This window comes from Triturus cristatus, chromosome 6 (assembly GCF_964204655.1).
Source record: "Triturus cristatus chromosome 6, aTriCri1.1, whole genome shotgun sequence".
NCBI lineage: Eukaryota > Metazoa > Chordata > Amphibia > Caudata > Salamandridae > Triturus > Triturus cristatus.
The window spans coordinates 328,418,793-328,430,967 of record NC_140589.1 but is presented as its reverse complement, the minus strand read 5'-3'; the positions used below and the strand labels follow the sequence as shown (position 1 = coordinate 328,430,967).

The 12,175-nt window shown below is 36.3% G+C and overlaps 1 pseudogene; it reads right to left on the bottom strand.

Moving 5' to 3' along the window:
• Window positions 1–1,158: 1,158 nt before the first annotated feature.
• Window positions 1,159–1,332, bottom strand: LOC146816846 (U2 spliceosomal RNA; annotated as a pseudogene).
• Window positions 1,333–12,175: the final 10,843 nt, after the last annotated feature.

Sequence of the window (12,175 nt, the reverse complement as noted above, 5' to 3'; positions counted from 1 at the left end):
ACGTCCGTGGGCTTCTGGATGCGGTAAACGTGGAGGGACCGCGGTCTGCGGTCCTTTGTCTCTACAGCTATGTGTAGCGACCAGTTGTCTCGGTGATGCAGGTATCCCCTAGGATTGGCAGTCCCAGGTAGCGCAGCCTCACTCCGGGCAAGCCAGATACGACTCCCAGCCCCTTAGGTAGCCTCCCCCGAGTTTTCCCTGGACCCTTCCTCCCTTCACTCGTCAGCACGCAGCCTGGCCTCGGTCAAGCCAAGAAGTGCAGGCCCAGCACCTTCAAGTGTTGGGGATCAAAGTCAGACCTCCCAGCTAGACCCCCAGACTAGGCGAACCTACCTGTGATCTTAACCAAAAGGCCGAGAAGCGATAACCAAAATGGTGCTGGAATTCACACCTCCCGAAGCAATCTACCTGGCTGACCCGGACCGGGGTCTTCCCTTGCACCGTCGCTTGAGGCCCTTTCGCCTCCTTTTCTGACTCCTAGCAAGAGCTCAGCATGTGCCCATAGAAAGGAGGCCCTGACCTCGGGCCTTCTCCCGGCTCCCAGAGTCCTCCTCGTCTGTCGCTTCGTTAGGCGTCACTTAGCATACCCACATAGTCCACTTTCTTAGTATTTACATGCCCCGCCCCTTCCTGTCCACTGCTTCCAGCCAGCTGGCCGGAAAGCCTGGCAGCCGGGGGATGCTTGGAATCAGGTCAGGATGCCCTGGACAGATCCCCGACAGGAAGTGTCTGGCGCCTCGCCCTCGCCTGCCCGGGACACTGCTCCCCTGTAGCCAAAGGCCTATAGATAAGGCTTGGCTGTTCGTGGCCGGGCGGGGCGGGGCGTTCGTTTCCCAGTGAAATGGATCCAAAAAAGAATGAAACTCTTTTGCTGGAAAAGCAGTCTCCTTCTGACATTTTTGTCTTCCAAAGTGCAGCGTCTGAACGGAGAAGGAAATAAAAGTTAAAAAAAAAAAGTTCCAGAAAACGTGAGAAATATATAGATAAATAAAAGCACGTTTGCGGCAGATCAATGAAATAAATAAATAAAGCAAGACGTGGTGATCAGGGTGGTTTTATTCTCACGCAAACACAGTAGCGCCACTTTACAGGGTTTGGTAGTGAAGCGCTACTTTCGTTTTCTCATCTATGTTTCACCAGCATTGTTTTCCCCGGGTGGGGAAGTGCACCATTCCTGGAGGTACTGCAATACCACGTTGATGCGTGGAGTGGACAGAGCAAGCTCCTATTCCATCTCCCTGTTCCAAAAATCAATGTAATATATGGTCCCCAGATAGAGGACGTATCAGATATTAAACTGATAAGAACAGTTTTTTTTTTTTTTAAATATATTTTATTTATACATTTTTGCATATATACACACATGTTAACCATCCCATAGGGTGGTGTACATTTGAACCTGAGTAGGGGGTGCACGCAGGCACCAACCTACCGGTTTTCCATCAAGATTGTATTCATAAAGCACTCACTTTTATGCTGAAGTGAGGCTATGTTTAATAAACCCATTCTGCCCATTTTTCCCATTTCCATATTTTTTCTGCTTTTTCTTTTCATTGCTGTTTAATGTCTACATAATAGAATACCATAATCTTGTCTAGGCACATGTGGATGACGTCTTGTATCTCAAATTCTTCATGTTTAAATAAGAGCAGGTTTCTGGCTACCCATAAACTTTCTTTTGCACAACTAAGTATCCTCCATAGGGTTCTGTCTTTATTTTTTGACAGGGAACTCCCTATACCATACAGTACTATTTCATATTTTAATGTTTGTAAATTGGTTATTTCTGTAATCAACAGTCTTAATTTTTTCCAAAACTTTTAAGCAAAACAGCAGTTCCATAGGGAATGCATGGTTGATTCTTCCGCTGGGCAGTCTGGTCTTGGGCATGTTGCTGAGTTTGCCAGTCCTCGTCGGTGTTGAAAAGCTTTCACTGGCAACGCGTTGGTGACCGCCAGCCATGCAATGTCTTTTTGTGCATTTGTAATGTCTGTGTGGTTAATTTTTTGCCAAACTGAATTGGAGAGTTTCTCTGGTAGGTTGTTCACCATCTCCATTTTCTCCAACTGTTCTAGTTCTTTTTTCAGCAGTGTTCTTGCTTCAAAGCAATAAATCAGAGTCCTGGGAACAACTGCGGAATAAATGTGTGGACTGGCTGGCTAAACACAAAGGATACAGGAGGTCTGATATACATTAAATTTTAATGGTACAAAGGGTAGGCTGGGTGGGACCTGCAGCAAAAACTATCAGGGGTGATTGCATTGTTATTAATTTTTCTCAGCCTAGGACTGTCGGATCTCTACTAGCAGTAAAAGAGACCAAATGCCTTTTTTTCTACAAACATCTGTGCATTACCACTTGGTTTCTTTTATAAACCGTCATCTATACAGTGTCCACTTCTCAGCCCGTCCCACCAGTCGGCTAATAGATTTTTAGCTATTTCCGATTTAGACAATCTTGATTGACTCCCACCCAAAACTCAAATCGGTCTGGTCCATGTGGTAGCCAAGAAGACTTCTAATACCAGTCCTGGGGTGGAAACGATTCAATTAATTGATTGCCCTGACTCAATATTGAAGGTGCTGAGTTGGAATGTGGCAGGTCTGGCCTCAAAATTAAATATAGAAGATTGGGCAATTATGATAAACACATTCGACATCATTATGTTTCAAGAAACGTGGGCAACCAAAGAGCTTTATTTCGAAGGGTATGAGTGTTTTAATACTATTTCCCCTAACCCTAAATATGGCAGACCTTCAGGGGGTCTATCAATATGGGTTAGCATTGCCTCAGGTGGTAGAGTAAAACTAATTCCAACCGAGAATGCTAACTTCCAAGTACTGATCTATACACGAGGGGCTTCCATCTGCTTTATCAATTTTTATAATAATGACTTCGTAAGCACACCTAATGCTAACTTTGTTAACCTTTTTAACTTTATCCAGGACTTGGACAATTTATTGGGAAAGTACAAATTGGCTGGGATATGTCTGGGGGGCGATTTTAATGCAAAGATAGGAGAAGGAACTACTGGGCGGTCTTCCCAATCTATTCTATCTAACCCATGTAAGAGAGGTTATGAGCTATTAGACCATTTATCGAGTAGCAGTCTTTTAAAAGTGATGGACATCGCAGCTGCAACCACTAATGATAATCCATGACCTACTTACAGAGGCGTAGGACGCGCCTCAACTATAGATTATGTCTTCATATCTCCATCTTTAGAAGACTACTTAGTTGAGTCAGAGGTTAGAGCATCCACCTTTGGAGATCAGAACCCTATTATGGTCTCGCTAAGGGTGGCCCCGCAACCAAATATTAGAAGAGAACTGGGAGCGGGAAGCCTAGAACTCTCAACCGATAACTTAAGAGTTAAATGGAAGGGTATGGACTGCAGGGAGGTTTTCCAGAAGATGGTAATAACTTATCCATCTCTCTGTGATACTTGTCTTACCTTAGCCGACCCTAACCCAGAGGCAGTTTCTGCTTTTATTTTATTATGTGCAGGTATTAAGGAATTGATTTCCAGACCCACACTCCCACATAAATCTGATCCGAGGTGGTTTGATAATACCTGCTCTAGGGCTAATAGGGATCTCAGAGCAGCCTTATCAGTTTCCCCTAGACATCCCTCTCTTATCAGAACCTTAAGGCACAATTATAAAAGTGTAATAAAATTAAGGCGAGATGTGGTCTTAAAAGGGTACTGGAATAACTTGGCCTGTGCTGCTAAACTTAACAAAACAATTAATTTTGGTCTGCCACTAAGTCCCTGAGAGCTTTTGGGAATATATCTACCCCCCTAAGCTGTAATATAATTAGTGAGGTGTGGGTTGCTCACTTCTCGAAAATATATGCCCCCCCCGCCCCAATGCGAAAATACTTTGGAAAATATTATGCCTACCCAAATTCAAATCTCCTTGATTGAGGTCGAGGAGGCAATATTCCAAAGTGCGGGAAATAAAGCCCCAGGCCCGGATGGGCTGCCTATTGATCTTATAAAATCAAGATCAGAGTTCTGGGCTCCTCTGCTACTCAACGTTTTTAACAATTTAATCACAACGAAAATACCAAACACATGGTCCACATCTTTAATTATTCCTATTTTTAAAAAAGGAGATAGATCAAACCCGAGCTGCTATAGACCTATTTCCCTAAATAACACCCTTAAAATATTGGGGAGAGTTCTATTTAACAAGATCAGAACTTGGGCAGAGGATGAAAATATAATAAATAAATGTCAGTTGGGGTTCCGTAGTCACCTTGGCACTGTGGAACAGAGTCTGAATCTTAACTTAATCATAGGGAAATACACCATCGCCCGACAGAGCCCTCTTTATCTGGCATTTATGGACCTTTCGTCCGCTTTTGATTTTGTTAATAGATCTAGGCTCTGGCAATGCCTTTTAAATTATGGGTTAGACAAAGATCTGGTGCACTTTTTAGCTTATCTCCATAGGGACCTAAGACATGGTAAATCTCCAGGCCCTGATGGGTTCACTATTGAATTTTACAGCCACTTCGCCTCTCTACTTCTCCCTAAATTATTACTCTTATTCCAATCCTTCCATGCGGCGGGTTCTTCCAGTGGCACCTTTCAACAGGCTTTAATCGGTCTAATTCCCAAGGAAGATAAGGACCACTCGTTATGTAAAAACTACAGACCAATCTCCCTGGTCAACACGGATTACAACATTTTGGCAAAACTGTTGGCACTATGCATGGATCCCCTTTTACCCGACCTCATTGGTCCTGAACAGTCAGGTTTTGTCAAGGGCCGACTCGCTTCTTACAACTCCCGTGTTTTTCTTAATATTCTTAGCAAGGCTCCCTCTTTGTCACTTCCCTTCGCGGCTATTTCTTTAGACGCGGAGAAAGCCTTTGACAGGATTGGTTGGGACGGATGTATGACGTTACAACGCATACCATTACAACGCGTGCCTGTACAGCGCATTTTTTGCAACGCAAATACATTTACAACGCATGTTGTTACAACGAATACTGTTACAACGCGAAATAAAGTTAATTAATGAGAAATGCTTTTACAACGAACACAATTACAACGCATACCTTTACAACGCTTAAAAATATATATATATATATTTTTTTTGTTAAATAAAACCTGGCACGGGATGCAGGGAAATTAGGGGTTTTTTGGTGGGGAAGTGTTTTAAAAAGTAGAGAAAATCTGAACGTAAATGCATTGAGCTACATATAATTGTAGTTAATAATCACGCGAGTATTAAAATTAATACTAGAGTATTAAAATTAATACACAGGTATTAAAATTAATACTCGAGTATTTTACCAATGGTGAATTTTGTTAAAATTTGCATTTTTTTTCAAAAACAATGAATTAATAAAGATAAATGAAATTCAATATATAACTAATTGACCAAATAATTATTCGAATATCCAAACATTTTACATACACATAGACGCCATTTTAAACATTGTAGTTCCAACAATTGTCCTACAACACTTTCCATTAAAATAATACCACAACACTACTTTCAAAATGGATGCCAAAACGGAACTAAAAACCGAAAACTACACATCTTAAGATGCTTTTTTAAATTATAAGTTTCCACACTAATTAATATATTTTTAAAAAATATAACCAACGCTGTGTTTCTAAAAATTAACAATGACAATGACTACAAGTTATAAATACGAGCAAGACACCATTTTAAATTCAGTTGATTATCAACTCTCAGAGAGAGTAGACGCCTGAAGCTGACCCTCTGACCTCTTCACCCAGAGAAGACCGGAATCCTTTTCAGAACCATTATTTGTCGACATACAAGTAAGTTTCTAACACAAATAACCTTACTATTTCTTTTTTACATTTATCATGTTAAACATTGCATACGCTGCACCTAGTAAGTTTCTGTTTGCATTTTTGTTTGACAGAAATCATATCAATCTAGTACTATAGTATTCGAATCATATCGCAATAAACATATACAGTCAATATTTTTTACTGACCAATATCTAAAGAAAATTGTTTATTTAATAAAATAATTAATGAATAAATAATGAGTTTTATTATTAGGCAAAAATCCTAAAATGATCTTTTTTTTTCTAAAACAGAACTTCTCACATGTGACAAAAAGATTAATTTATAAAAAAAAATCGTTTTCCAAAATAAGCTACACTCATCATTGAGAATAATTAAGAGGTATTTTAATTAAAAAACGTATACACCATTTTACATTTGTAAGTTGCAAAAACTTGTTTCAAAACATATATAATTTTTGTTTCCACACAGAAATTCAATAACGGGAAAAAAAAATAATACCATCTTTGAAAATTGAAACGTCGAGTTATAAATAAGGTAAATATTTGGAACGTAAAAGAATAGCATTATTTTCTTTCTTCATTAATTCTAAAAACTTTGTGAAAGTGTAAGATAGTGTAGTACTTAAGCAAAATGAGGTCATTCCTTGAAAGTGCACCATTGGCGAAAATGTAGGATCGTATTGGGGAAAAAATTACTTTTTTTAATCCAGAATGGTACAGCATTTCGAAACTGTGGAATAGTGTAGGGGTAACAATTAATAATGTAAATCAAAGTAGGTGCAGCAGTAGTGAAAGTGTTGGATAGTGTAGAGATAAAAATTACTAAATTAACTCCATAAAGGTGTAGCACTAGCAAAATAATTGGAAAGTATAGGGGTAATAATTACTTTTGTAACTCCACAATGGGTCAGCTGTGGTTAAAGTGTGGGATGGTGTACAGATAACATTTACTATTCTAAATCCAGGAACCTGCAGCAGTAGGGAAAGTGTGTGATAGTGTAGGGTTAACAATTACTATTCGCCAGGTAGGTGCAGTAATAGAGAAAGTCTTGGATAATGTAGGGGTAAGAATTACTATTCTAACTCCTTCTAGGTGCAACAGTACGGAAAGTGTGGGATAGTGTAGGGGTAACAATTACTATTTTAACTCATGGTAGGTGCAGTTGCAGTGAAAGTGTACAATAGTATGTAGATAGACAAAAATAATATGTCAATTATACACAGTATTGTTTACATGTTTCTATTTTCTAAAACGGTATTAAAATTTTTCATCTTCCTTGTTTTTTTTTTCCATTTTCCTTGTTTTTTTTTTCCAGATACTGACATAAATCAGACATAAATCAGATCAACATCTCAGAAAAACTCGAAACCAACAAGACCAGACAACCAGAAAATCAACCTATAAAACTAGAAACCAGACCAGAAGCAAGGCCAAGAAAAAAGCACCCAAAGCAAAAGGTATTTTAAATCAACAATCCTTACTTAAAAAGAAATTAATAAGCAAAACTTGTTAGAAAATATTCATGTAAGATGCAACAATACAGAAAGTGTATGATGGTGTAGGGGTAATAATTACTTTTCTAACTCCATGTAGGTGCAGTAGTAGGGAAATTGTGGGATAGTGTAAAGGTAACAATTACTATTGTAACTCAAAGAAGGTGCAGCAGTAGGAAAAGTGTTGGATGGTGTAGGGGTAACAATTACTATTCGAACTCAAGGAAGGTGCAGCATTGGGGAAATTGTAGGATGGTGTAGGGGTAACAATTACTATTCTAACTCCAGGTAGGTGTAGCAGTAGGGAAAGTGTTGGATAGTGTAGGGGTAACAATTACTATCTAACTCCAGGAAGGTGCAGCAGTAGGGAAACTGTAGGATGGTGTAGGGGTAACCAATACTAGTCTAACTCCAGCTAGGTGCAGTAGTAATGAAAGTGTAGGATGGTATAGGGGTAACAATTCTATTCTAACTCCAGGAAGGTGCAGTAGTAGGGAAAGTGTTGGATAGTGTAGGGGTAACAATTACTATTATAACCTCAGGTAGGTGCAGTAGTAGAGAAAGTGTGGGATAGTGTAGAGGTCACAATTACTATTCTAACTCCAGGAAAGTGCAGTAGTAGGGAAAGTGTTGTATAGTGTAGGGGTAACAATTACTATTATAACTCATGGTAGGTGCAGTGGCAGTGAAAGTGTAGTAGAGTATATAAATAGACAAAAATAAAATGTCACTTATACACCGTATTGTTTACATTTTTCAATTTTCTAAAACGGTATTAAAATTTTTCATTAGCAAAAATGTTTATTTTTTTCAGATACTGTCATAAATCAGATCAACATCTCAGAAAAACTCGAAACCAACAAGACCAGACAACCAAAAAATCAAGCTATAAAACTAGAAACCAGACCAGAAGCAAGGGCAAGAAAAAAGCACCAAAAGCAAAAGGTATTTTAAATCAACAATCCTTACTTAAAAAGAAATTAATAAGCAAAACTTGTTAGAAAATATTCATGTAAGATCCAACAATACAGAAAGTGTAGGATGGAGTATGGGTAAAAATTACTAATCTAACTCCAGGTAGGTGCAGCAGTAGGGAAAGTGTAGGATAGTGTAGGGGTAACAATTACTATTCTAACTCCAGGTAGGTGTACCAGTAGGGAAAGTGTTGGATAGTGTAGGGGTAACAATTACTATTCTAACTCCAGGAAGGTGCAGCAGTAGGGAAAGTATAGGATGGTGTAGGGGTAACAATTACTATTCTATCTCCAGGTAGGTGCAGTAGTAGGGAAAGTGTTGGTTACTGTAGGGATAAAAATGACTAATCTAAATACAGAAATGTTCTGCAGTAGGGAAAGTGTAGGATGGTGTAGAGTTAACAATTACTATTCTAACTCCAGGTAGGTGTAGTAGTAGAGAAAATGTGGGATAGTGTTAAGAATGACAATTACTAATGTTACTCCAGCAAGATAAATCAATAGCAAAATTGTGGAATAGTGTAGGTGTATGAATTATGAATCTTGCTCTAAGCTACTTGAACAGTAGAGAAAGTGGAGGATAGTGTAAAGGCAGGACTTTCTATTCTAACTCAAGGAAATTTTGTTTGTTATTTAATAGTATAATATTGTTATTTATTTGTTTTCATTTTTATCGACCTAGTAATAAAAATTCATTTTTTCTTCACAGATAATGTCTACTCAAGAAACTGCATGCTACATTAAATCCAGAAAAGGAAACAAATTATTGAAATATGCTGGATACATATATTGTAAAGAAAGGATAAGTTTTCCTAGAAATCATTGGAGGTGTGTGCAATACTACTCAACCCATTGCAGTGGCAGAGCGGTTACACATGATAATATCATTATTAAAACAACAGAACATAACCACTCTGCCTCTGCAATGGAGATTGATGTTAGAGAAACATTAAACGAAATGAAAGAAATTGCAAGCACCTCCAATGATTCCCCTGGATCCATTTTAAGAGAGGTTGCACAGCATGTCCCCAGTCATGTTGCTAGTAATATGCCTATAATTCCTAATTTGAGACAAATTATTCAAAGACAAAAGCAGGCAAGTAACACACAAACCACAACACCTCATACCTTTTTTGACATAGTTATACCACATGAACTAACAATCTCTTTTGCTCATGAACACTTCCTTCTCCATGACAACGAAAACCCTCAAAAACGTATTCTTATTTTTAGCACACCACGTAACCTTGTTAAATTAGAAAATAGTGAAATTTGGATGATGGATGGGACGTTTAAAAGTACACCCCATCCTTTCACTCAAATTTACACTATACATGCAAAAATTAACCATAGTGTGATCCCCTTAGTATATAGTTTGCTACCTGATAAGACTTCTGCAACTTACTCTGAACTTTTATCAGTTATTAAAAATTCTACATCCAAAAGTCCTAGGAAAATAATTGTAGATTTTGAATTGAGCATGATCAATGTGATCAGTAAAACGTACACGGATACCCAAATTCAGGGGTGTTTTTTCCATTTTTCCCAGGCATTCTGGCGTAAGTTACAAAAAACATCCCTGGTTGCAGAATACTCAAGAGATAGCAAACTTCAATTTGAATTAAAAAAATTAACAGCTCTTTGTTTTGTTCCTCCCGAAAGTGTAGACGAGTACTACACTGCCATTACAGAATCTGAATATTACAATGTAAATGAAGAAAAATTGGCACCCATCTTAAATTATTTTGAAGACACATGGATTGGGCACCTAAGCAGATCGGGTCGCAGGAGGAAGCCACGTTTCCATGTGGAGTGGTGGAACTGTTACACGAGCTGTTTAGAGGGAGAAGCTAAAACAAATAATGCCATTGAGGGATGGCATAACTCCTTCAACCATACAATTGGCAAACCACATTCTAATTTCTACTCTTTCTTGGAAACTTTGAAGAAGGAGCAAAGTTTTCAAGAAATGAGACTTTCACAAACATTAGCTGGTAGTCTAAACCCACGAGTTTCTCAAAAAACAAAGGAAATGTCTGAAAGACTATTGGGTATTATACAACAGTTTTCGTTGTGTGTGGCTCTAGACTACCTTGAAAATGTTTCTAACATTCTAAACTTCTAATTAACTTTTCAACCTTACTTTCCTGCTTTGCATTAAATTTAATCCAACACTAATTACAATTGGCAATACAATTTTTGTAAAACATTTTTCCAAATTATTAGTCGGGTCAAGCTACCTTATTTATTTTTTTTTCTTGTCCTTTTTTCTCAACAATAAATGCAATTTTTCCAAAAACCCAATACCAAAACTAAACCATACTCCAAATGCGAGAAAACCTGTTCACTTTTTTCTAAATGTGACAATCCATTCCAAACTTGCGTTTAGTACCACCTTCCAAATCATAGTGTCACAATATCTTCGTTTTTACAATTTGTAAAGCAACGCAATGAATACATTTTTTTTTCTTTCAAATAATCTTTAGAAAATATACTAAACAAATTATCTTTACCTTTTTCCATAGTTTTCTTTCCTTTTTTTTTTCTCCGTACCAAAAGACTAAATTGTCTTTTTAATTAACCATTCGAATTTTTTTTACAAAATATCCAAAATCGTTCTATTAAACATGAATTTTCAAAAATGATTTAATGTTTACAACTAATAATTATAAACAAAACATTTCACTTTCAGAGACCCGACATAGGCATACGCTAACATGATCGGCGACATGCTTTTTTTACATGTTTAACAAAACATTCAAACACCGCAACCTCTCCTTATCCTTTCTTTACAATATATGTATCCTTTTTTAATCTAAGATGTATAAATAAAGTTAAAATTGTTTCCTACCTGGACGTAGATCAGCTTCCAGCTGCTTCCTCCATCGATGCTCTTCAAAATGGCAGATTACGTTTACGTCCTTACGTCATTGAAAGCTGCAAAGATGAATAACGGACTATTTTTATTATTATTTAGACAAATATTTAATAAATTTAAATTAATAAAATGTTACTTTTAAAATATATGTAAAATATTCGTAAATATCTAAAATCATAAATGTTTTTTTTTTCAATAAGCAATCGAAACCAGAAACAATGTATTCTTTATTTGTATTAATGTATTTATTTTACATATAATTATTTCTTATATCTTTTTACTTCTAAAATAACGTAATTTCATCCTTACGTCTACACTAATTTCATTTGCTTTCCAAAGTTCCCCTTTCTTCTTTTTTCACACCTTCCTTTCCAGTTCCGCGGGACATCCAGCTTGAGCTATTGAAATAAATGATGGACAATTTTACCCATACAAATCAATACTAAACCGTGGGAATTTTTTTAAAGTATTCTTTTAAATTAAATTTCCTACTAATAAATTATTGTAAAAATAAAAATATTTATTTTACATTTTAAAGAACATTTTATAATTATATTTTGAGGTATAATTTTTTTATTTATTATTTTAAAAAAGCAAAGTATTTTAAAAATATCTTTACACTATATCTTTTTATTGTAAATGTTAAAATTAATCTAAAATAAATATTTCCAAATGTAAAATATTTGATTATGAATTTACATTTACATATATTTTTTTTTAAAGTTTTTTCAGAAATCTAATTTTTAAGCAATGTACATTTTACACTGTATTTTTTAAATTAAAATTAATAGAGTTTAAATTAATCAATTCTTAATGTTTTGAAAAATATCTTTACACTACCTTTTTTTTGTAAATTTAATAATTAATCATAATTACATATTCACACATTTCTTTATACCTAAATGTTATTTTTAACTTTATTCTTATTATTTTTTTTTTTAAATGATCTATACAAGATTCTTTCTTTTTTAATTAATAGAGTTTGGATAAAATAGCCAAACACTATATATTTCAATTGCTAATTAAT